At 41.7% G+C, this 25480-nt stretch overlaps 1 protein-coding gene across 1 annotated transcript in view; it reads right to left on the reverse strand.

Moving 5' to 3' along the window:
* CYSTM1 (cysteine rich transmembrane module containing 1) overlaps window positions 1-25480 on the reverse strand; it is a 114309-nt gene that overhangs the window by 1270 nt on the left and 87559 nt on the right. The gene's annotated exons all lie outside the window — the stretch shown is intronic.

The following is a 25480-nucleotide window of genomic DNA, read 5'->3' on the forward strand; positions in this document are numbered from 1 at the left end:
CCAACAACCCTTAGTACCCTTCTGCCTTGATACTCTGTATTGATTTTAAGACAGGAAAAAAAGAATATAAAGGGATCCTGAGGCCACAAAGTGTGAGGAGTGCTGCTGTAAGGCCAGGGGTTCAGAATAGAAGGAAGGATTGTTAGAATCATTCCTCTGGGCGCTGAATCCTGCAACTAGTAGAACATTTTCTCAGGATGTAAGTTTCCTTACTTCTACTCCAGTGAGAGAATTACCTCTCAATGTGTCCCCATAACATGTGGCCATTTCAGAGTCCTCCAGGACTGTGCCATCAAGACCTCAATCTCATCTTGCACAATTTGTGAGAAGAAAATGTAGACACGTGAGCCTTGGACTCTGCATGCAGGAACAGTTTTCCATGCCCCCTGGTTTCTATGAACAAATGACCCTTCTCTTCTTGTGGGTGACTGTGGGCCTGAACCTTAAGCAGAGCCTCTTCCTCCCCTCCTTCATTCCCAGAAATAGATTATGCCTGACTTCTCAGTTAACTCTTTACCTCTCTGACTGTGTAGCCCAAGGCTGGGGTCCCAAGTAAGGATCTTCCTTGCCCAACTTGCCTCTCAGCCAGTGGTGGCTGGCCCCACCCTTCTCACTAGGCCTTTCTCTGGTAGCCTCAGCTTTGAGGTTCTGAGGTTCTGGATCAGGCTGGTCAAAACCTACCACCCCTCCCCCAACCACTCCTTTTTGATATGCAGGGAAGCATTCCTGCTGTTTGTCCCAAAGGAAAGAATTTGCCCTTAGTCCTCTCTCCTTCCTCAACTCCAGTCCCAGTCATTCAACTGTTAAGCAGCTTTATGGGGGAACGGAGGTCAAGGAAATCAGAGAAGTAAAAGTAGCCAGCGTGAGGGGGGCAACCCAGGCCTGTTTCCTACCATTTATTTTTCTCCACTCTGGGTCGCCCTCCTTTTGGTCGAGGCTGACAATCTTTTGCGTTTTGTGAACATCAGTAGTTTCCATTTGTAGTATATTTTGAAATGTAGTATTACTAAAGTGGAAGCAGTTCAGCCAGTGGCTACAGAGGGAAAGACAGGTTTAAAAGGAAAAAAGTGCCATTTCTGTCCTACAATGTAATCTGCCTTGGACCTATGCCTCAAGGTACCCAATGCCTTATTCTGATAGGAAACTTAAAGGTAGCCAGCCACTTCCCATGAAAACTAAGGACAGGCAGTGAACAGAGTGAAGTCAAATCAAAAATAGGGGCTAAGCCACAGGCAGCAGAGAATATGAAAGAAAGACTAAGTCTGTGGGCCAGGAGGCATCTCAGTTAGACACTTTGGCAAACAAATTCTAATTATGTTTTCCCAGAGCTTTTCAGCTGTCAGTTGGAATTAAAACAGCTAGCTATATGATGAAGCATCAAGGGAAACTGGTTGATGCTGATGGCCTGGAAGTGCCCAGGGGAAGCTCTTCCTTAGAACCTCTTCAGTAATGGGCTGGCAGGATGTGTTTTGGAAATTCTTATTCTTATGTTCTAATAAGCCCCAGGTTGCTGCACCTGACAGATCCCAAACTTCTACCCAATTTGCCCTACTATTCTGTCTGCAGAGATTCTAGTTACAAAGTTACACTAGTTACAAAGACAGGGGAAGAAATGGTATGGGTTAAGATGGAAACCTATGGCAAGGGAGTGAATTTCTACTTGAGAATGCCAATGTTACCACTTCTGTCAAACCAAATAAAGGCATGTAACTCATTCTGCCAAGCCGTGGGTCTGTGAAGGGCACTTTCACTGGTTGTCATGTGGGCATCTCCCAGGCACTGATGATAATGAGTACTGTTGTTATCTACAGTAACTGGAAAAAAAACCTCAGAGCTCCATGTTCCTCCTGACTTCTAAGCAAAAGAATGTGGGGCAGTAAGGGGAAACATGCTGAGGTCCTTTGTGGTTGACAGGCAGGGATCCTGGCTATCTGGTGATAGTTGGCTGCTATACGGAAATGGGTGGTATCATTTCCCTAGTGTCTTGAGATGGCTCAGTCTTCCCACAATGGGAAAAAGCAGAAAAGGAGTGTTTAAGTATCAAGAGGGAGCGAAAATCCCTCTTTCTTTCCTTCCTTCCACTCCTCTCTCTTCAGTGTGTCCAGAAGAGAGGAGTAAGAGTTCATTGCATGGGTGACTCCTGGAACTGGAGCCAGGGCAGGAGGGGAATTCCAGCTTTACTTATTGCTAGTGACGCGATGCCATCCCAAGGCGAGCTCTAGCTAATGGTGTACCTTGCCTCTTCCCCATGGTCCAGAGGTCCTGGGCTTGTCTTTTCCATATTTGCTTCATTGTTGCTCCAGGTCATCTCTAAAATATGCAATACTATGGATACTTTCCTGTTCCTGAATACTTTCCTGCCCTGGAAGGGAGAGACCCTGAGCTGCAGATTTACAGTTCTTACCCACTTTGCTCCTATAAACTCACTGTCCCCTCATATCTTCTACCCTGAGAAGATTATGGCTCTGATACTAGCTTGCCCAGCAATGGTGCAGTACCTGCACACAGGGCAGCCAAGACAATCTAGTGTATACAGCAAAACGTCTGTTTCAGGGACCTGAAGCTCATAATCACCATTTTGCACAAAAGCTTTGGGCTGAACTGAGAATCCATCAAGTGGTGGCTAGCAGGCAGGGAGGTTGATGTGAGAGATGAGGAAGAAAGCATGCATGGGGGTGCAGCACAAAGCAGCTCCCAATGTATATTCTGTGCCTGGCTACATGGCCCAGGAACATAAAATGAAACAAGGGGATAATCCGAAAGACTGTCTTGGGAGTTTGGGGTTTAATTAATCCCTTTGGTACCTTATGTGATAGCCATGAGCTCAGAGGGAATTCTTGCACTAAACTATATGGGCCTTGGGTTTTAATCCAACCTTAGGACCAAAAACTATTCTCTAACAGAAACAAGATTCCTCCCAGGTTGTGGATTCCCAGCTCACTCCTCTCCCACCCTCCCAGTTTAGTTTCATGACAGTAGCACTGTCCACCTTAATGACTCATCCAAGGAGAAGGGTTCCAATCGGCGAAAACAACCCAATTGGAAGGTGAAGAGGCATCTCTTCTGGTTTCTGGTTGGCAGCCACCTGCTCCAATTCCCTGTGCAGGGAAAAGTCCTACCTGGTAACTTGAATTGGCTTTGTCCTGCTATTTATGTGATTAATGAAGTGAATGGAAATGGTAAAGACAGTGTGCTGTCTTCTACTTCTCCAAATATGCTTCTGCAGTTACCAAGAAGACAATACACATGAGCAGACAAGGGGGAACTAGTTCCAGGGCCGAGACAAATGAACACACACAGTGCTGCTGAGGTGACCTTACTGCAGCACTAGGGAGGGCAGTGTCCACCCCCTAGGCCCACCTCTGGCCAGGGAACTGACATTAAATCCTGCGTTAAGACATCAAACCAATCAACTGACAAGCATTTACTAAACACCTCTGCTCTGAGCACTGTGGATACAAAAGACAAAAAGGAAATAACCCTATTACAGAGAGGTAAACAACAGAGATGGTAAACCCCAAGGGAGATGGCAAGGTGGTACTGCAGTGCAGAGTGCTGGGCCTGACTCCTCCCTGGTTTCAAATCCCCAGTCTCAGACACTTACTAGCTGTGTGACCCTAGACAGGTCACATAACCCTATTTGCTTCAGTTTCTTCATCTATAAAGTGAGCTGGAGAAAGAAATGGCAAACCGCTTTGGTATCTGTCAAGGAAACCCCAGAAGGGGTCATGAAAATCTGTACATGTCTGCAATGACTGAACAACACAACAAAGTAGTTTGGAGGACGGAGGTGGCTAGTAGCTGAGGGAGGAGAAAAGGTGAAGGTGGGGCATGTGAGCTGCGCTTTGAAGGGTACAAGGAATTTTTAAGAGGGAAAGGCAAGGAGAGAATCTTTTCCAGACATGGGGTCTAGCCTGTTCTGCATTCACAGAACAGCAAATAGGCCAGTTCAGCTGGAAGGTAGGACATGTAAAGTGGAATATAACAAGCCCTAGCAGAGTGGCTGGAGCCAGATTATGAAGGGCTTTACATGCCAGGCTGAGAAGTTTGGATGTTTTCTTAGGGGCAATATGGGAGCCACAAATGATTTCTGAGTAGAGAAGTGACACAGTAAAACCTGGGCTTTTGGGAAAACCATTCTAGCAGTGTCTGTGGAGACAAACTGGAGGGGAGAGACGCTGGAAGCAGGGAGATGGCCATGTTACCAGAGAGGAGGAGACAAATATTTGAGAAGTAGCTGAGGAAGATGGGCAAGACCCACGGTGAGGATGTGGGAAAAGGATGATGTGGCAACTGAAACTGAGGAGTTGCCAGAGAGGCAAGACAAGATAGATCCAGGATAGGACAATGAATGTCACAAAAGCCAAGAAACAAGAAAAACCAAAAGGGAGAGGATGATGGTCAGAACAATCCCCAAATGCCTAGAAATGATAAAGGATGAGGCCTGAGAGAAGCCACCTGATTTAGGAGTTCACTCTCCAGAGATAATTTGGAGAGTAATTTTAATTCCAGGCTGTAGGAATCTTGAGGCCTAAGATGGCAGGAGAAGCTCAGTGAGTAGAGTTAGAAATAGCTTTTCCTGGGAGGTTGGATATAATAAGGATCAGAGTAATGGCTTGAGGGGATAGCAGAAAAAAGGGGAACTTTTTTAAGGATGGGATGGACTGGGACATGTTTGTGACCAGCAAAGGTGAATTTGAAAGTGGGAAAGATGACTGAAGAGGCTGGCTCCCAGAAAAGAGAGATGCAAAGAGAGTCTTAGCAACGGAATCAGAATTTTAGAGGTGGAAGGAAGCTTGGAAGTTTCCCAGCCCAAACTCTTGGATATATGGTGGGCAAGAAATGAATTATATGTCATTTAAACAACTAAACCCAGCTGATCAAAGATTTTGTTTAAATAGCATTTAGATAAATCTGTGCAACACAAGTCATTTATTACAGCAACATAAAGGGTTTAGGACTAATGAGGATAAATGTATACTAAATGGGGGGAGGGCGGGGGGAGAAGAGAACCACCTATAGAGCTGCAAATGATTTAGGAAGCTGCCCCGTCCAGTTATAATGTCTTCGTGTTTCACATCTAAAAATGAGAAGGAAAATAGAAGAACATATAGAAGAAAATAAATTCCACTTTGCTGTGCAATGCCATTCAATAGGATTCTCTTCTTGCTTCTCCCCTAAAGGTATGGGGAAAGAAACTGCTTTGAGGGACCTGGCAGAAATGCCAAGGCCATTCATTGCCTATCTGTGGAATGATAAGGACTTAATTGTTGGGACCTTTGCATTTGAGCTCCTAGCCTTTACTTGGGCCTCCCAGAACTGTTGGGTCCCATTTCTTCTTTCCTGAGAACCCTTCCTGTCAATCTCCTTTGCCTCCTGAGGACCAAGAAACTATAACAGGTGAATCTCTCACCTTAGCCATAGTGTCCAAGATGCTGCTAAGTCAGCTGAGACCACTTAGAATAACAGCATGTCTGAGTGGAGGGAACAGTGTGATTTGGAATTTGGGGGGTTTCTTGAGGGTTATTTGGGGTTCATTTGAGTTTTTAATATTTAGATATATGGCAAACTTCCTGTGGACGTTTAGGGGACTTGGAAACTACATTTCCCATGATTCCTCTTGTAATGCAGGTAGACAGGAAGTGTGATTACATAAAAGAACAGTATAAGACTCCTGAGGTCATTGGAGGCGGGCTCTCATTGGTACAAGGGAGCCAGGAGGGCAGAAGGTATGGCTGGGGATTTGAATTAGATCTTAGCAGGCACATAGTCTTCTTTATTTTATCAACATGGCTTTAATTAAAATATTAATACTTCTATTTACATCCGTCTATATCCATTTTAACCATAATAGAACCTTAGCCTGATCATAGAACCCAACATCTTTATTTTAAAACTGAGGCCCCAAAAGAAATGACTTATTCAAAGTTACAGTGCTTACTAGAGATGAGGCTCTTCTTTTACCAGATCCTCATCTGTCTAGCTCCTGCCACCCTTGCAACAATGAACGTCTGTCCAGAACTAATTTAGTCAGGTCTGAGTGGATTATGAAGAACCAGGTGCACAGGCTGAATGGAAGTGGGCTAATGTTGCCCTGAATTTGCCCACCAGCTCGGTTCTCCTGCAGGTCCAGCTCAGTTATCACAGAGAGAAGCGATAAGCAGGAACGAGGTCTGGGAGCCACAAATTGCTCTACTCAAGGGGGGGGGGGGGGAGCACTGGGGCAGCAAGGTGGTTTGAGTTGGGAGGACCTGGGTTCAAATGTGACCTCAGACACTTCCTAGCTATGTGACCTTGGGCAAGTCACAACCCTGATTGCTTCCTCCTTGCCACCCATTTGTCTCAGAATCAACACTAAGACAAAAACAAAACGAAACAAAAAACCCTCTTGCCTTTTTTCTGTTTGTTTAAAGCATGAACCTTTTTGGGGTTTCTCTTCAGTGAACAACAACCAAGTACCTCAAAAGTTCCCTTTTTTTTCTTGGAGTCAAGTAACAAGAATCAAATTCCTCATGTTGAGAAACAGGCATAGAAGAAATCATTCAATCTCTAACTCCTGGAGCCAGCTGGAAGGGGAAGAGGGGCAGGGGCAGGGCACTAGGTTGGCCATATTTAGGGGAAGAAAATGGCTATTAAAAAATCAGACTGGGTGGAGACTCATCTAAGGGAACCACTGAAAAGTCAAATCCTATCTGACAGTAGTGCAGCTCCTCAGAAAACTTTGAACTGATTGTCATATTTTATATTTTGATGATTTCAGAGCTGGCCCTGTGAAGAGATATCAGTGAATAATAATGGCACCTTTATAGTGCCTTTGCAAGCAATTGCAAAATACTTTTACAAATATGATCTCACTTTATCTTCACAGTAATCCCTAAGTAAGTGCTAATTATTATCTCCATTTTACAGATGAGCAAGCCAAGGAGTTAAATGATTTGCACAGGCTGGATATGAAGTCATGTCTTTTTGATTCCAGGTCCAAACACTGAGGCACCTAGCTGCCATGCCTCCAACCCATCTGTTTTTTGTTGTGTTTTTTTTTTTAAGATTTTTAAAGAAAAATTTTTTTAAACCCTTAACTTCTGTGTATTGGCTCCTAGGTGGAAGAGTGGTAAGGGTGGGCAACGGGGTCAAGTGACTTGCCCAGGGTCACACAGCTGGGAAGTGTCTGAGACTGGATGTGAACCAGGACCTCCCGTCTCTAGGCCTGACTCTCAATCCCTGAGCTACCCAACTGCCCCCAACCCATCTGTTTTTAACCCCCAATTTTATAGCTCTTGCTCTGGGAACTGCAATCAAATCAATAGGACTCTTGCTTCTGGGAGGGGTGTCTCAACTGATCGACTGCCTCTCACTCTCTAGATCAGCATTGGGGAACCTTTTAGAGACCACATGCCCGAATCGTACCTTCAAACTGCCTGTGAGTTCCCCATCACCACAGACAACAGAGGGAGGAAGTGCTCACATTGGGCTGGTGGGCATGTTCTTGGGCACTGTGGAGAGGGAGAACGGAGCAGCCCCCTCTGGCACACGAGGGCACATATGCCACACCTTTGCCAACATAGGACTAGACCCCCAAATGCCCTCTCTGGCCTCTAATCTCCTTTATGGGTTGTCTTTCCTTAATAGAATGCTTGCTTCTTGAGGGCAATAAGTCTCATTTTTTTTTAATTGGTAACTCTAGTATTTGGCACACGAGAGATACTTCATAAAGATTTTTTCATTCCTTTATCTATTATCTGGTGAATAAGGCCTGAAACATTTTATAGGACACTTATTTTGCTGGAAGAGGTGGTATGAAACTAAACAGAACATTCATGTTGGAAGAATTCTTCATGGTTAAGTAGTATAAAACTTTTACAAGAGTGTAAAAAATAGACCACAATGGAAAAAGGTGTTGTTGTTAAGTCCAGGAATTTGTGGCACAGGTAAAGTAATAGTTTCTTTCTGAAAAGGCATAATCTGGCATCAGATATAATGTTCTGGAACAACTTCGTGGCTCAGTGGATAGAGAGCCAGGTCTGGAAACAGAGAAGGTCTTGAATTCAAATGTGATCTCAGGTACTTACTAGCTGTGTGACCTGGGCAAGTCACTTAATCTCAATTGCCCAGCCTTTACCACTGTTCTACCTTGAAACCAATACTTAATATCACTCTAAGACATACAGTAAAAGTTAAAAAAAAAAAAAAAAAGGAAGAAGAAATAGTATCCTGAGAAAGGGGCTGGGGGCTGAGGGCTGGTATGTGATACAGGGACTTCTACAGGACAGGCACTTAATAAACACTGAATTAGATCCAGATTTGTTAGAATATCCAAAACAGCGGAGGTCTAGGGTTAAGGGCTTTAGATTTGGTGCTGGTTTTTGTGACTATCTGTCAGAAGGGAGCAAGGATAGAGGATGGAAAGATGCAACTTGTCAAAATATCCTGATAACTGCATTTCAATATGTTTCCTTTGCCATTTTTAGTCTATAAAGCCCCTATACAGGAAAAGTGCAAGATGGGAATTTTTTTTTCAGGATAGTAATGTTAGCCATTTATATAAAACAAGGCTTAAATTGGAATGATCAAGAATCTCTTTGCCAGACAATAAAAGCAGAGGATGAAAAATCTAGGTGTAGATATTTGTATAAAAAATACTCAAGTTCAGGAATCAGTGCTTAGAATCACAGATTCACAACATTTGAGAATTGGAAATTAGTGGCCATCTGGTCCAATCTATACATGAAAGGAATCTCTATTATAATTTAACTGATAAATGGCTATCCAAGCACTGCTTAAAGACCTCCTTTCCAAAGGGGAAACTTGCCACCTCTTGAGGCTGCCCATTCCACTTTCGGGAATGTGAGAAAGGTTTTCCTGACATGAAGCCAAAATTGGCCTTTTTGCTATTCCTACACACTCTCCTGGGTTCTGCTCTTTGGGGCCAAACTATAGCCTAATCCCTCCTCTACCCAGCATGCCCTTTAAATACTTGATCATGAACTTGCTGAGTGTCTTTCTCTTAGTTCCTTCAATGGAGCTGGATATGACATGGTCTCATGGCTCCTCACCCTCCTGGTCACCCTCCTCTGCTCTGGACACCCTGGTGTATATCAATGCTGCCCTTATTCTGTGATGCCCAGAATGGAGCACAGTACTCCAGATGGGTTCCAATATAGGCAGAGTGCAGAGGAACTATCACTTTCCTTTTTTGGGGAGTTAGGCCTGTCTTAATGCAATCCAAGATTCTACAAGTTCTTTTGCCTTCAACATGACCCTGCTGATGCACACTGAGCTTGCAAACCACTAATCACTCTCCTTGTAAATCCATTTCAAAAATGCTGTCTAACCATGTTTCCTCAGCCATCTACTTGTTCAGTTTGTTTTTTGGGATTGAAATTCAGAATTTGTAAGTTGGAAGACTCAAATGAAGATTAAAATGAAGGAACAGAGTCACTGGACAATTTCCTTAATAGCTTTGAGGTAGAAAAACTCAAAGTCAGAAAAACTTGAGTTCAGGACAAGTAGATGGCACCGTGGATAGTGCTAGGCCTAATCTAGGGAGGACCTGGGCTCAAATCTGGCCTCGCACATTTCCTATGTGACTCATGGCAAGTCACTTTGCCTAGCCCTTGCCCTTCCATCTTAGCATTATTACTAAAACTGAAGGTAAGGATTAAACTAACAAAACACCCAAGTGCAAATCCAGCCTCAGACACTTACTGGCTAGCTGTGTGAATCAGGTAAAGTCACTTAACTTCCGTTTTCTCATCAGTAAAATGGGCTAATAGTATCTCTCTTCCAAGGTGGTTGTGAGTATGAAATATATGAAAAAACACTTTGCAAACACTAAAGTATTATATAAATGTGAGTTATTAATATTATACACGGGGAAATATAATAATCTTGGTATCTACAGTAATGCATAAATCTGAGGAGCCCCCATATTAAGGAATCAAAAGAGAGTATATCCAAACATATTCTAAAGGGATATGGCCCAGTTTACAACCACAGTTCTTTAGCAAGCTAAACCACAAGATCTTGTAGCTGAAGTTAATTAACAGAAAAGCTCTCAGGACAGAATCCCTTCATCAATCCATTTGGACAATTTTAAGTTTGGCTTCCATTTGGTAGAGCATCTGTCTCTAAAGTCTGTCATAAGAAAATTCCAAGAGGTTGAAAATATGTCAAGAATGTATTTAGTAGTTCAGTAGAGGGAGGGGGGGCAAGCAGGTCCTAGGTTCAAATCTGGATTCAGACACTTCCTAGATGTGTGTCCCTGGGCAAGTCAGTTAACCCCCACTGACCAGCCTTTACCACTCTTCTGCCTTGGCACCCAAACTTAGTGTCAGTTCTAAAATAGAAGTATTTTTTTAAAAAAAGTAAATTAGATAGAGAGCGCCTGTGCAAAGAGAGCACAAGCCCCTGACAGTGATGCTTAGCTAATCCCGTAAAGGAACATCGATTAAGTTGTAAAACACCAGTCTTTGTTCTCCTTTACTGTTGAAGTTCTGGGGAGGGCAAGGAACTTGCATGTCCTGAAGAGAGAGGGCCCAGAGCCTGAAGAACAAGCCTCTATGAATGATTATAATTTCCTTCATGGTGACAAATGAAGTAGAGGAAATTCAAGAAAAAATGGAGGATAATCACTGCAGATGCTCAAACTGCCTGGTGAGAGCCAAGAACCAAACACTGGGAGGAGCTGTGAGCCATCCACTCTTCCTGAAATGGAACTAAGAACAGACAGAATGCTACCTAGTGGTGACACAGCAGTCTCTACAGACAGACATAACAGGCAATCCCAGAAGGGCTTCTTAGCTTAAAGAAGCCCACGGCACAAATAGGAGCTTGGCGGGGACCGGCCTAGAAATAACCAGGTTGCAGTAAATGGCAGAAGGCTATTGCAGCTCCTTGATATACAAAACACAATAATAAACACTATCCAGAATCTTAGATGCCAAAATGTATACACTGGTTTATTCTGTTTACTTAAAAACAACAACAAAAAAAAACCCCAAACTCAGACCTTCTGTCTTAGTATTGATTCTAAGACAGAAGAGTGGCAGGGGCTAGGTAGCTGGGGTTAAATGACTGCTCAGGGTCACACAGCTAGGAAATTTTGGAGGCCAGATTTGAACCCAGCCCCCTGGACTCCAGGCCTGACACTTCCCTCTGTACTACCTAGCTGCCCAGTTGTAAAAGATCTGTCAGCTGCCGCATAGGGACAGTGAACCAGAAAAAGGTACTTATGAGGTAACAGATCCATTAAATCTCTTCAGACAACAGGTGCCTCTATTTTACAGTGCAATTCTGGCAATTCAAGTAATAAACTAAGATCTGTAGCACACAAGAGCCGATCCATACTTTCCTTACTTGAAAGGATTGGACTGAGAGATCAAATAGTACCCCCTCCAAACTTTCCAGTTTTCTTATACCTCACTTTCCAACAAGTACTCTTTGATTTAACCACACTGGCCTCCTGGCTGTTCCACAAACAAGACCCTCTATTATCTCTAGCTCCAGGCATTTTCTCTGGCTGTCCCCCATGCTCAGAATGCTTCTTTTTCTCTGCTTGCTGCCTTCCCAGAGGTCCCAACTAAAATTCCATCTTCTACAGGAAGCCTTTGCAATCCCTTCTTTCCCTTGCGCCCCCCCCCTTCTGTCTTAGAATAAATACTAAAAGCAAAACCAATGCATCCAAAAGTAGAAGGGAAGCAACAAATTGGAGAAAATCTTTATAACAAAAACCTCTGAGAAAGGTCTAATTTCAAATCAATTGTACAAAAAAAAAAAAAATCAAGCTATTCCCCAATTGATAAATGGGCAAGGGACATGAATAGGCAGTTTTCAGATAAAGAAATCAAAACTATCAATAAGTACATGAAAAAGTGTTCTAAATCTCTTATAACTAGAGAAATGCAAATCAAAACAATTCTGAGGTACCACCTCACACCTAGCAGATTGGCTAATATGACAGCAAAGGAAAGTAATAAATGTTGGAGAGGATGTGGCAAAAACTGGGACTTTAATGCACTGCTGGTGGAGTTGTGAATTGGTCTAACCTTTCTGAAAGGCAATTTGGAACTATGCCCAAAGGGCTTTAAAAGACTGCCTGCCCTTTGATCCAGCCATAGGACTGTTGGGTCTGTAACCCAAAGAGATAATAAGGAAAAAGACATGTACAAAAATATTTGCAGCTGCATTCTTTGTAGTGGTAGAAATTAGAAAATGAGGGGATGCCCTTTGATGGGGGAATAGTTGAACAAATTGTGGTATCTGTTGGTGATGGAATACTATTGTGCTGAAAGGAATGATGAACTGGAGGAATTCCATGTGAACTGGAAAGACCTCCAGGAATTGATGCAGAGTGAAAGGAGCAGATCCAGGAGAACATTTTACACAGAAACAGATACACTGTGGCACAATCAAATGTAATGGATTTCTCTACTAGCAGCAATGCAATGATCCAGGACACTTCTGAGGGACTTTTGAGAAAGAACATTATCCACATTCAGAGGAAGAACTGTGGGAGTAGAAACACAGAAGAAAAACAACTGCATGATCACATGGTTCGATGGGGATATGACTGGAGATGTAGACTCTAAATGATCACCCTAGTGCAAATATCAATAATATGGAAATAGGTCTTGATCAATGACACATGTAAAATCCAGTGGAATTGCTAGTTGGAGGAGGGAGAGAAAGAACATGAATCATGTAACCATGGAAAAATATTCTAAATTAAATAAATAAATTTAAAAATAAAATAAAAAGAATCAATATTAAGTACAGTTCCAAGGTAGAAGAGTGATAGGCAATGGGTCATCTGAGTGTCTGAGGTTGAACTTGAATCCAGGATCTCTCATCTCCAGGACTGGCTCTTTATCCACTGAGCTGGCTCCCCTCACTTCACCCCTTTCTCAATTCCAGTGCTTTCCCTCTGGTTTATCCTGTTCTACAGCTCTGTTTGTAGCCTCTTCCATTAGAGAGTGAGCTCCCTGAGGGCAAGGACTGTCTTTTGCCTCTTTCTCTATCCTCTGGAACATGATAGAAACTTAATGTTTTTTTTAAACTGACTGAGAGGCAAATTCAGGAGGCTGACAGAGGAGAAAAACATTACTTTACCAGTTAGTACTTTAAAAAAGAAAACCACAAAACAAAGATTAAAACTATCCCTTAAATTGAAGGTTCATACAGATGTGTCCCGTCACTCCACAGAATAGTTAGAACTATGGTTCATCTCCACCCCCAACTCCTTCCCCTTCCAAACCATTTAAGTAGATTATACTATAAAAAAGGTTTAACATGAGGAGCCACACAATGCTAGGCCCCCCACTCTCCTCTCTCTAGACTCTCATTTGGGGTTTTCCTTTATTCTTTTCAGCATTCCTGTTGCTTGTTAGGAATACTTTCACATCTCAAGCATTTCTGTCATTCTTTGTGTTTCTGTCCCTATTCATCAGTTCCTCAAGCTTTTTCAGATCTGGCCCAGTGACCCTGTACAGCTCTCTTGTGTATTTGCCTTTTCCAGTCTTGTATGTCTCAGCTTTACCCTGTGTAAAGTGAAGGGACTGGACTAGATGACCTTTAAAGGTCTTTCCAACTGGGGGGGGGGGGTCCTGACTTTTTCATTCCTACATATGTCTCCATTGGACCCTTTTCTGAAATAGAAGTAGGTTGTGACCACACTTAAGAGGCTGAGGACCAGGTGCCTTTGGCAATTAAGAGCAAGCAGTGGCATTCATTGCTTTTCAATTGGGTTGTAAATACTAATGTCAGCTTTTGGTAATTGTCACTCATCTAGCTGCCTTGGTATCTATAAAGATGCATGTGTGAGACTCACTTGATCATAAAAACACTAGCAACAGTGGGCCTAGAATGTGAAACTTACTAGAAAGACTATATTCTAAAATGAATTGTTTTTTTGAAAAAGTTACACTAATCTCTGGTCTCACTGTGATGCAGTAAGGTGACTATGCAGTGTCAGTGATTTATTATGGCAACCAAGTGGTGAGTACTAATGGGCATGCTGTTAGGAAGATTGTAGAAGCCCTGGTTGGCAAAGGGAGATCCTGGCTGGTTAATCGAGCATGTCCATAAGGCGGCAGCAACATAAAAGAGTCCAGCAAGCTGCAAATGCTTCCCAGCAACCTCTCTTCTCCTGGTTCCTTTGTATGTACACTAAGGGAGGAGAAGGAAGGAAAGAGAAAGGATCAGAGAAGAAAATAAGCTGCAAGCCAATTCTCCTTGAGGAGGTAGAAATGGTCAAATAGACCCTTTTACTCGGCCACTTTATCTTTTTCCCTATAGATCTGGGCCTGGGCATTCACTCTACTCTTCCTCCACCTCTCCTGTCCTCCTCACAAAATTCGAAGAGCATAGTCCTTCCTTCCTTCTTTCTATCCATTCACTTATTTATCTGTTCATCCATCCTACCTCACAGCTCAGGAAGAGTTCTCATTCACACCATCTCTGTTTAGAAGCTGTGACTCCTGTTTAAAAATGATTCTGCCAAGTTCTGGTCTCTACACTCAATCACCAGGCCAATTCTTAAGCTCAATACAGTGTTCAATTTTGAACTGGCCTCTAATATGTATTTATAAAAGATCACTGTGAATTGATTTCTTGGGGCTGTGAAACGAGAGCCTGGAACTCAATAATGTTGCCCCAGGTTTACCCACTCAACCCTTTCTCCTGGTCCAAGTAGGTGAGTGTAGGGCTCTTCCCAGGATCCAGGTAACAGGGACTGAAACATGTCCTATAATACAATTTGCCTTCAAGGGGAATGTCTTCTGTTGTTAACTGCTCTAAACAGAAAGGCCAATAATCCTCGTAGGATGTTGTAACTAGAATTCAGCATCCCTCTTCCCTCCATTTTACTGGCAATAAGCCCTCACGGAAGAACCCAATCACCCTGACTTCTAGAAACTGAGACAATAGATACATCACACCCACAACAGAAAGCAGAAGCTGCAGGCCGCCTGCCTTTCTCCAGACCCTGATGACAATATTTTAACTTGGCCTTAAAAAAATAAAATAAAGGAGTAAATGGAGCCAGCAGGAAGGCGAAAAAAAAAAATAAATAAAAAGAAGCAGCTCCTAGTCCATGGCTCTCCTTGTAGGGCTGTGAGATTATTTTGAGGAACAACAAAGAGATGAGAATGGAAAAACTACAAGTATGAAGATCTTTTACCCCAGTTCAAAGCACTTTATGTCTAGGCCAAGAAATAGTAAATGAGAAGGCAGCAGGGATAGTTAGCTATTGGGTAGCCTTGCTCCCAGGTTTCTTTCAAATCTAATATCTCTTAGTAGCCACAAAACAAAACAAACATTTTGTCCACTTTGTCAAAGCTAGCTGAAGCAAGCGATCTATAGGATAGCAGGAGAGCCTTTTAATGTGGAAATGAGAACTTTTTTGATCCCCACATTAACATTACTGCTTTTAGTGTTCTGGTGGGTATGGATTAGGCAGACAAGAACACTTCACTGACTACTCCCACACACCTTGGAAGATGAGAACAGCCACCAAAGACTTCTACAGTTTACTATTCTCAGAACTATGCCTGCAAGAATGAGAAATGACTCCGGTCCCAAAGAGATCAGCTCCCAGGTTCCTTTTGAGTTTTACCTTTTTAGGTGGGTGAATTGAATTAATTCAGGCTTTCCCCCAAATTTCATGTATAAAATTTCCTGCTTCCAGCAATGACAAATCACTCTCTAGTCAATTGGGTCTCAATAAGTATAACTATTGCAGCAGGTGGTTAGATTAAGACAAAATTAAGAAACAACCTTTATTATAAGAGCAAATGTTCCATTTGGTTCCCCAAATAAAGCCCAAATTTCTTTCCATTCTCTCAAGATTCTCCAAGAGTCAAACAGGCTTCCCCACAAAAATCACAGATGTATATATACTGTCAATGAGAGCTACTGTACTGCTTTCATTTGTCAAATGGAATAGAATAGGCAGGGATAGAGAACAGCCTTCTCAGGAACATGTTTCAGCTCCACTGAGAAGGGCTCAGTGGGCCACAAAAGAGGAAATAGGTTTCAGTCACTGCTTCTTGATGACACACATAATGATGGTTTCTCGATAATAAAGGGGGGAGGGGTGTCTCCAGAAACACAGAGCGGTAGAATTGTAGAGATCAGGAGATGGAGGAAACCTCAGAGAGGGTCCTTTCAAGAAGCAAAGCCATGGTGGCTCTTAATTTCCTGGTCAACCACTTTCCCCTACACTATGATGCCCTTCTTACAAAACAGGAGTGGTTGAAATTTAGGGGCCTTGGCTGGGAGAAGTCAGGCATACTAACTCACTGGTTGGGATTCTGTAAGAAAACTGTTCCTATGCTTCGATTCCAAGATTCTACTGCTGGGGCTACATGACAAGGAGATTATTTACAAGATCATTATATGCACAACTGATAATTTCTGACAAAAATCTAGAAACAAATGTATACTTAACTCTCGAGGACTAGACGAGCAAACTATGATATAGGGAAGTAATGAAATGCTGTTATGCTGTAAAGAGATGGCCAAATTTTTTATCTTGCCATTGGCAATAAGTATTCTACTTGCCCGCTAATGAACTCTGAAGTGACTTTAGTGGATCATATTCTATTATCATTCCATCTTTCCCTCAGCCTTACAAGCCCTAGCTTTGGTCTTTGTCCTCATTATGACCTCCAGTCCCTACCACCCCACAGTTCTTTCCCAGGCCTGGTCACATCCTTCCCCTTTCTTTTGCTACTTGCTGAAACAGTTCCCCATCTTCTGGTTTCCTACTTCCTCCAGGATCAAATATAAAATGTTTTGACTGTCATTCAAAGCCCTTCAGAACATGTTTCCCTCCTGCCTTTCTGGTCATCTCATAACTTGCTTCCTCCCATGTGTTCTACCATCCAGCAATACTGGCCTTTCTGCTATTCTCTGCCCAGCATACTCCCTTCTTCGTGCATTTTCACTGGATTTGAATGAGCGTTCCCTTCTGGTTTTCTTCAAGTCCTAGCTAAAACCCCTACTTTGTACAAGATGGCTCCCCTCTGATTTATTCTGTGTGTCTCTTGCTTGCTGATTTGACCTGCTACTGCTGGGTGTGGCAGTAACTTCCTTGGATCACACTCCAATGACTAAGGAAGGAGTATTCCACAAGATTAGCCATTCACAAGCTTCACGTCTGGGAATCACTGGACTAGATTCATATATGGATTACTTTTTAAAAACTCTTACTTAGTATCAATTCTAAAACAGAAGAGCTGCAAGGGCTAGGCAATTGGGATCAAGTGACTTGCCTAGGGTCACATAGTTACAAGTGTCTGAGGTTAGATTTGAACTCAGGTCCCTCTGACTCTAGGCCTGGCTCTCTATCCACTGTGCTACTTAGCCTCTGCTGATAAATGACATTTAAAAAACTGTCCCAGTCCATCATAATCACAGCAGCCCAAGTCACCACCAGGACTATTTGGTACATACTAATAACTTATCCAATAAGATCCTCTATAGGGAGGTACGGTGACTTCAAAGTCAGTCTTAAGTAAGCCTTATGATCTTTCTACTCTCCTTCTAGCGTAAATAGAGACCATCCTCTCTCCCTTCTACTACATAAACAGGCATACCTAACACTTTCTTCTTGGTCTCACTCAAGAGACATAGGATAAGCCATATTCATTGGATTCAGGGGAAAAAAGGGAAAATGTCTCTTAGTAGAAGAGACAGAGACTTAGAAAGCTTGAGAAAATCCATCCCAGGAGTTCAGACAGAAATAAAGGCCAGAAGAAGAGGCTGGTGCATTTACCCCAAGCCCAGGAAAGGACAGTGGAGAAGTCATCGGCACCATTATGTATAGACAGTTTGCTGCAATAAAGCATAGAGGAGCTTTCTGCTGGTCCCTATAGGTTACATAACTCCATGTTCACTAAACTTCTTTCTATCTGGAACAACTTGCCAGAACTTCAGACAGAAGTCTCCCCCTTCCCTTTTCTTCCCTCTGCCCAATAATCCCAGAAATAGACTGTCTGATTCATCATCAGGCTTTACGCCACTGTTCAGGGCAGAAGCCCAATCGGAGGTCAGGTTGCTGTGTAATGGGATCAGGTTCCCACCTAGTCTTACTCCAAAGTCCTGACTCCAACTTGTTCTTGTGGTGGCTTTGAAAAGGAACACCTCAAATGCTTTATGGCAGACTGAAGCTACCCTTCTCTCCCAGCACCATCCAGAATCTGGGACTGTTTTTTGTCCTGAAAAAGTCTTCTTCCTGTCTTGGTAGTTCTCACCTGTAAAATTCACTGAACAGGGAGGTGGCAGCAACTATGCTGGTGGTCACAGTGGCTATGGTGGCAATAGTGATAAGGCAGTTGCTTTGTTGGAGAATTATAAGCACAGGCCCCAGTAGTAAGCCCACTGTTCTCCTTAGTCAGCTGCCTAGCATTTCCTTTTCCTCTCCCTCAAGTTGACCCAGGCTGACAACTTGGCTTTCTGATTGCTGTTTTAGGGCAGGGACTGGCACAGGCTTTGCATCATCTGTTGAGTTACTCTTGACTCACTGGGAAGTACCAGACCCAAGAGTCTCCTTCAAATAATACTCGATGCATTTTTTGAGAGAGTAAATACTGCTCAATGTTTGTATGGAACACAAAGTATTCTTATCTTAGGTATACACCACTGGTTTCTACAGGTACCAGATCCTCTTGTTACCAATTAACTCCATTATGTATGTTTGTACAAAATATTTCAGACTTTTTCACTGAGAAGCTGAGTGCTAAAATGAAAAACCTGAATGTGAATTGAAATCTATTTTGATTAAATAGAACCTTCTGGAGACAAAAACAAATGGACACATTTGTCAAATTTAACCAATTTTTGTCATGTGACAATGACACAGTTTTTATGGATTTGAATAGGAACCTATGTGAGTTCAAAGTTTTTAGGGTCTAGTTATCGAGTTGCATTTGGGCCTTGGTTTCCCTATTTGTAAAATGAGAGAATTGTACTAGATGATCTTTACTTGGGGCAGCTAGGTGATATAGAAGATAGAGATGAACCAAGAGTCAAGAAGATCTGAATCCAAATCTGACCCCGAGAAACTTCCTAGCTGAGTAACATGAGGAAAATTACTTGGCCTTTGTTTCCCAAAGTTTCCTCATGTAGAACATGTTGATAATAACACCTATTTCCCAGGACTGTTGTGAGGATAATAAGATAACATTTGGAAAGCAATGTGCAAACTTCAAGAAGTTACATAAATGCCAGCTCTTCTAAGAACCTATGATTCTACTTTTTAAAATAATGCTTTATTTTCTCATGTGCCTCATAGATTCTATTGACATTTAGCATAAAATAAACCAAAATGATCTTTGGAAAACACCCATATACATTTTTCAGGATCTGAAAGCCTGCGAAGCCGGGACTCTTCCCACAGGGGCAAAGGTAATTCTACCCATAAGTTTATTCTGTTCTGTGACCTTGAAAAATAGGGAGACAGAAAGAATGGAGAGATGGCCTTCAGGAATAGGACAGCAGGTCAAACAACAACACTGAGAACTCGGGATACCTTTTGTTAAACCGTCAAGATTTATAGGGAAGGTATTCCCTTCTATAATGCCATTTGTTCTAACCAACTGGTTGTTGAAACCCGAGATGTAAAAGAATTCTAAAATAAGATGATTGATGTTTTATAGAAACAACAGGCTTCCCTTCCTCTTGTAAGATCTGTCCTACAAAAGGCAGGAATAAGAAAAACTGATGGAGAACAGTTTGCAAGCACAAAATGTTTACACAAGGCAAGTAATAACTACTCTAGGAAGATTCAATGTGGTCACTATAGCACTCTGGAGCTGGAAGGTGGGTGGGGGGCATGCAGGCAATTTCTTTTGAACACCTACATTTTTTGGAATCTATCTGCTCTTGACTTAGACAATAAGTTGACATAATAATACATCCATTTTGCACAACACCTAACTGGGATTTGGGTTATTTCATGCCTGGCTCTGCCACTGTTAAAACAATGAAAGCCCATTTCAGAATAAGAAATTTGCAAAGACACTATTTTCAAGGCCAGGAGTCAAGAGGCAAAGACACATGGGAAGGCTGATAACTCTCTTCTTCCAGTGAGACTTCACAAACGATCACATTACTCATATTTGAGTGGTAAGAAATTGTCCATTGGTCTTTTATATGATGCTTTGAACTGTTTGGTGCCAGTACCAAGTCAGTTCTCTAGATAGCCTCATCTATATGGTATAACCTATTATGGCAATTGTCTCTACGTTCCACACTTTGAGCAGTGATTCGAGGAACAGGTGATGTCAATTGGTCTACAAAAACGCCTAAAGTATTTATAGAGAATTGCCTAGAATCACCCTCTAAACAAAACACCTGAATATCCCCCCTTTCCCCACCTCAGGGTGTATGTTGCCTTTTTGGACATCTTTCTCTTTCAAAAATGTTGTTCATTTTAACCCTGGGAGAAGAGAGCGCACAAAATGTGATTTGCCCCAAGGATGCACAAGTTTCTAGCTGTCCTCTATAATCACATTATTACTGTTGTTATGGTTCAGTGATTTTTGGTTGGGTCCCACTCTTTGTGACCCCATTTGGGCTTTTCCTGGCCAAGATGCTAAGAGTGGTTTGCCATTTCCTTCTCCAGCTCAGTTTAAGGATGAGGAAACTGAGGCAAATGGAGTTAAGTGACTTGCCCAGGATCACACAGCTAATGTCTGAGGTAATATATGAATTCAGGTCTTCTGATACTCTTTCCCTTGCACCACACCTAGCTACCATAATCACATTATAGATATGAGTTTATGTAGAATCAAAGCAATGAATTGTTGGAAAAAGTGAAGCCTTTCAGCCTCAATTTGAAAGGTAATACATCCCCCAATGTACGAGCTCTATCTAGCATATCCTTTGGGATATGCCCCCTGGTTCTTCAGAGCAAGTTTCAGAAATCCTTTCAGGAGGGAGTTGAGATCAGTTCCTGGTCACAGAAGTAACAGGCCTCTTTCCAATAGAATGGGAATGGGGAAGCATATGCTTAAGTGCTGCATTTTCCCCAAGCAGGAATTCTCCAACTTCAAGAAACACCTCCATTTTACCATAACAAAAATAGTTAAGCATACAGTGCTAAATCCTAAACTGGAAATGGCCCCAGTAGTCAAAGGTTCTTGGGCTACAAACTCATGGTTCTTGAGGGTGAACTGGAAAGGCTTTATGGAAATGGCAGACTCCATATAGAGGTTCTTCCTGAGAAAGTAAAATTAAGCCTTGGGCTGGTCCAGATCCTGTAGCTAAGTGCCTTGCACAGAGCAGGTGCTCCCCAAATACTTGTCCAGTTGAATTGTCTTAAGATATCATATTTGAAAAGGTGATGGTTTTCAACCAGACCTGGTCTAGAAGGAGATACCAGTGACTGAAATTTTCTCTAAACTCCTGGCTAGATGCAGGGCGAGTATAGCTTCTTTCTGCCTGTTGACCTGTTCTTTTTACCCCATCTTCTCCTCCAAAGAATCCTGACAGTCATGTTGTTCAGAGTACAAACTCCAAGAATAAGCACAAAAGGCAGCTCCAGGAGCCCATCTGCTACTCTGCCAACAAGTTAAGACCAGTGAGATGACAGCACCTAGCAAGGAAACTATCATTCAAGATCAAACCATCTCTCCAGGGAGAGTTACCATCTTGGTCTGTTTCAGCAGTTTCCGAATGTAGGGGCAGTGGGAAAGTAGGCCAGGAGGATGATTTGGTCTGAGTTTCAAGCTTGAAGGGACCGCAAAAGATAAAGAACTATTCTGTTAGGGGGCAGTTAGGTAGCACAATGGATAAGAATGTCAAGCCTGGAGTCAGGAGGATATGGATGACATCAGATACTTCCTAGCTGTGTGACTCTTAACTTAATCCCAATTGACCAGCCCCTTACCCCTGCTCCAGGGTTAAATCCCAAACCCTGAGGATTGAAGGAGGGGGAAAAAAACACCTCAAACCTAGAAGTGATAAGAAAAAAGGCTGAGACAAGGTGTACTCTAATCATTCTAACTGGAGTCATGTTTTCTTCCAAGTATTCCAAGTACAAGGCAGCTAGCTCCAGTTCTAAACGGGCTTCAGGGCTGCAATTTGATAAGATTTTATGTAAGAGCTCAAAAGAAAACAAATAGCCACAGAAGGAGGGCTTAAATCCTGTAACAGATTAAAAACTTTCCTAAGAGTAAAGGCTGTTCCTGAGACCATTGGAATAGCTGTTCTGCTGGCCTACACAATCAGAGTGGAATTTTATTAAGGGAAGAGGGATAGAATGATGATCAAGACATTCTTTCCCAAACAAGTAAAAACTGTGTAGCAGCAGTGGAGTCTCCCCTTCTGCCCTCTCTGGGCCTCAGTTTCCTCATTTATAAAATGAAGGAGGCAGTCCAGAGACACTGTCAACAATAGTTTTCTGAGTGACTATAGGGTATTTACATAGATTCTGGGCTTAGTAGATAGTTATTTCCTAGTTCCCATATATGCCCTTGAGCTTTCAGTCAGTCCCACTGATCAACATTTTTTTAAGTGTCCTCTATGTGCCAGTCACTGTGCTGTGCCAGGATCTAAAAAAAGAGAAATGACAGACTTTGCCCTGGAGAATCTAATGACAGAGACAACATAATCTAATGACAGAGACAACATAAAAACAAGGTATATACAGAATTTACAAAGGAATAAAAAGAGAATGGGCTATAATGGGTGCTCCAAAATGGAGACACACAATCCCAACTCTACTGGAGATGGAGGATGGAGGGGAAGAGAATTCATTATCCCAAGACAAATGATGAAAATTTATAAAACATGAATAAGCCACCTGGGAAAACTAAGAAAAATCCCACAAGAAAAAAAATAAACCTTTAAAGGATTTCTGGGCACTCCTAATAAAAAAAAGCCAGCACTAAATAGACACTCTGAAATGCAAATAGAGGGGCAAAAAGTAAATGGTAAAGAAAAAGTTAGATATTTATCTAATTGGAAAGACTATATGGGGACGAACTGTTTACATGGGTAATAAAAAAAGTCTTCTCAGGTTAATTTTTCTAAGGATCACAGAGAAAGGTGAATATGACAGACTGTTGGTTCTATTATGCTTTGACAGTTTGAGAAGAAAAAAAATAGAAGGGATCAGGGACTCTTCTTGGGGAGAAAAGGATAAGAAATCACTATCACATAATAAGAGGCACATAAAATACAATGTTTGCACATGGAGGAAGGGCTAGAGGGAATAGTATCTCATAACACCTCACTTTTATATGAACACAAAGACAAGTATAGGTTATTGGAGATTCTAGGCCTTTGGGAACCTACTGCTGGAGTTCCAATTCAAATAGTCAATTTGGTGTGTGGGAAACCATAGATGATTTTTAATATTTGATGGCAGATCTATTGATTTACTGAATAGGAAAAGAAAGGAACTAACATGCTTCTCAGCTGTAGATGGTATTTAAAAAAGAAAAAAAAAAGACTGTCCACATGGGGAATAGACCATTAAAAATGTTAAAAAAAAAAAAAAAGCAGAAATACTAAAAACATCATCTACTGATCACAATGTAACAGAAATTATGTTCAATAAACAGGCTTTGAAGAAAAAAAAATTTAATAGTTGTAGACCAACATTCTGAAGAATTGGTAGGTGGGACAAGGAACAAATTATAGAAACAGAAAATAATAAGACAATACCAAACTAGACAGATGCTGCTAAATTAGATGGGAAGAGGAAGAGGATTTATATCTTTAAATTCTCATAGCAATAAAATAAAGAACAAATCAATTAATATTTCGTGCAACTAAAAAAACTTAAATTCTATTCTCCATTCTGAAAACTGAAGATTAATAAAATTAAAAGAAAAAACTGAAATGATATTTAAAAAACAATAAAATGGATAAACAGCTTGTGTGATTAAAAAGAGAAAAAAGGCATGGTGCTAGAGATATAAAGAAAAGCAAAAATAGTACGGTACTATCAAGGAGCTCAGTTTGAGGGAAGCCACAACATATAAACAATTATGTATAAACAACATATATACAAATTAAATAAGGAGCTATCTAAGAGGGAAGTCATTGGCAGGGGCTTCTTCCCTAAGGTGGAGATTTGAAGCCACAGAAGGCCACAGGCAAAGGTGGAGAAAGCATTCGAGGAATGAGGGGACAGTCAGTGAAAATACAGAGTTGAAGAAATGGAAATGTATTATGCATGGGAAAAACAAGGAAGCTAGTGCCCTAGATCAGCGATGGGCAACCTTTTGAGCTTGGTGTGTCAAAATTCGCTAAAAAACTGAGCATAACTCGGGTGGTGTATCACTTCAAGAAAAAAACACAATTTTGGGATATTTATAGTTTAAATAACAAAAATTTATAATTGTAATATATAAGTGTATTTAATAAACCAAAATAGGTAAATTAATATAGGCAGAATTGTCATCTATAGTGAACAGAATGTCTACACTACACTAAAGCAAATGTTTCATCCTCAGCATGGGGCCCCATACTTCTCTGTATGGGGCCGCATGTCATCAAAAATGGTTAGGCTTGCCATCCCCACCCTAGATTGTGTAATATAAACAAAAACCAAAAACTGGAGAGGTAAGAAGTAGGCAGAGGATTTTACACTTGATTTTAAAGGTGATAAGGAGCCCCTGGAGTTTATCAAATGGGAGGATGACATGATTTGACTTGTTCTTGAGGAAGATCAACTTGATAGCTGAGTGGAGAATGGCACTGAATTGAGCAGAGAATGATCAGAAGGTTTTGCAAAGCTGAGATGTGAGGTAATGAGCACCTGCATCAGGGCAGTGATACCATGAGAGGAGAGAAAGGGATGTATAACAATGCCATCTGCCTCAAAAGAAAGAACTAATAGAGTCTTAATGCAGATCAAAACATATCTCACTTTATTTCTTCACTTTTGTTTGTTCAAGTTCTCTTTCACAAAAGGACTAATATAGAAACATGTTTTACACTATTATACATGTAAAATCTATATCAGATTGCTTGCTGTTTGGGGTAGGGAGAAAATTTGGCTTAAACTTATAGAAAATGAAGGTTATAATTTTTTTCATGTAATTGAGTTAAAAATATATTAGAGGGGGCAGCTGAGTAGCTCAGTCGATTGAGAGCCAGGCCTAGAGATGGGAGGTCCTAGGTTCAAATCTGGCCTCAGACACTTCCCAGCTGTATGACCCTGGGCAAGTCACTTCGACCCCCATTGCCTAGCCCTTACCGCTCTTCTGCCTTGGAGTCAATACAAAGTATATATGTAAAAGAAAATAGGGAAAAAAGAAAGCTTAGAGAGAAGGAAGTTTAGGAAGAATGATAATGAACTTATTATAGGATATAATGAGTTGAAGTAGTACAAGATGGCAGTTGGGAGATATGAGAGTGGGGGTCAGGAGAGAAGTTGGGATTTGGTAGTAGAATGGGGAGTTATTCACATAGAAATAACTGAATCAATTGGGAGCTTGTTCTAGAACATAGAGGTGGAGGTAAGAGG

The sequence above is a fragment of the Gracilinanus agilis genome, chromosome 2, assembly GCF_016433145.1.
Source record: "Gracilinanus agilis isolate LMUSP501 chromosome 2, AgileGrace, whole genome shotgun sequence".
Lineage (NCBI taxonomy): Eukaryota > Metazoa > Chordata > Mammalia > Didelphimorphia > Didelphidae > Gracilinanus > Gracilinanus agilis.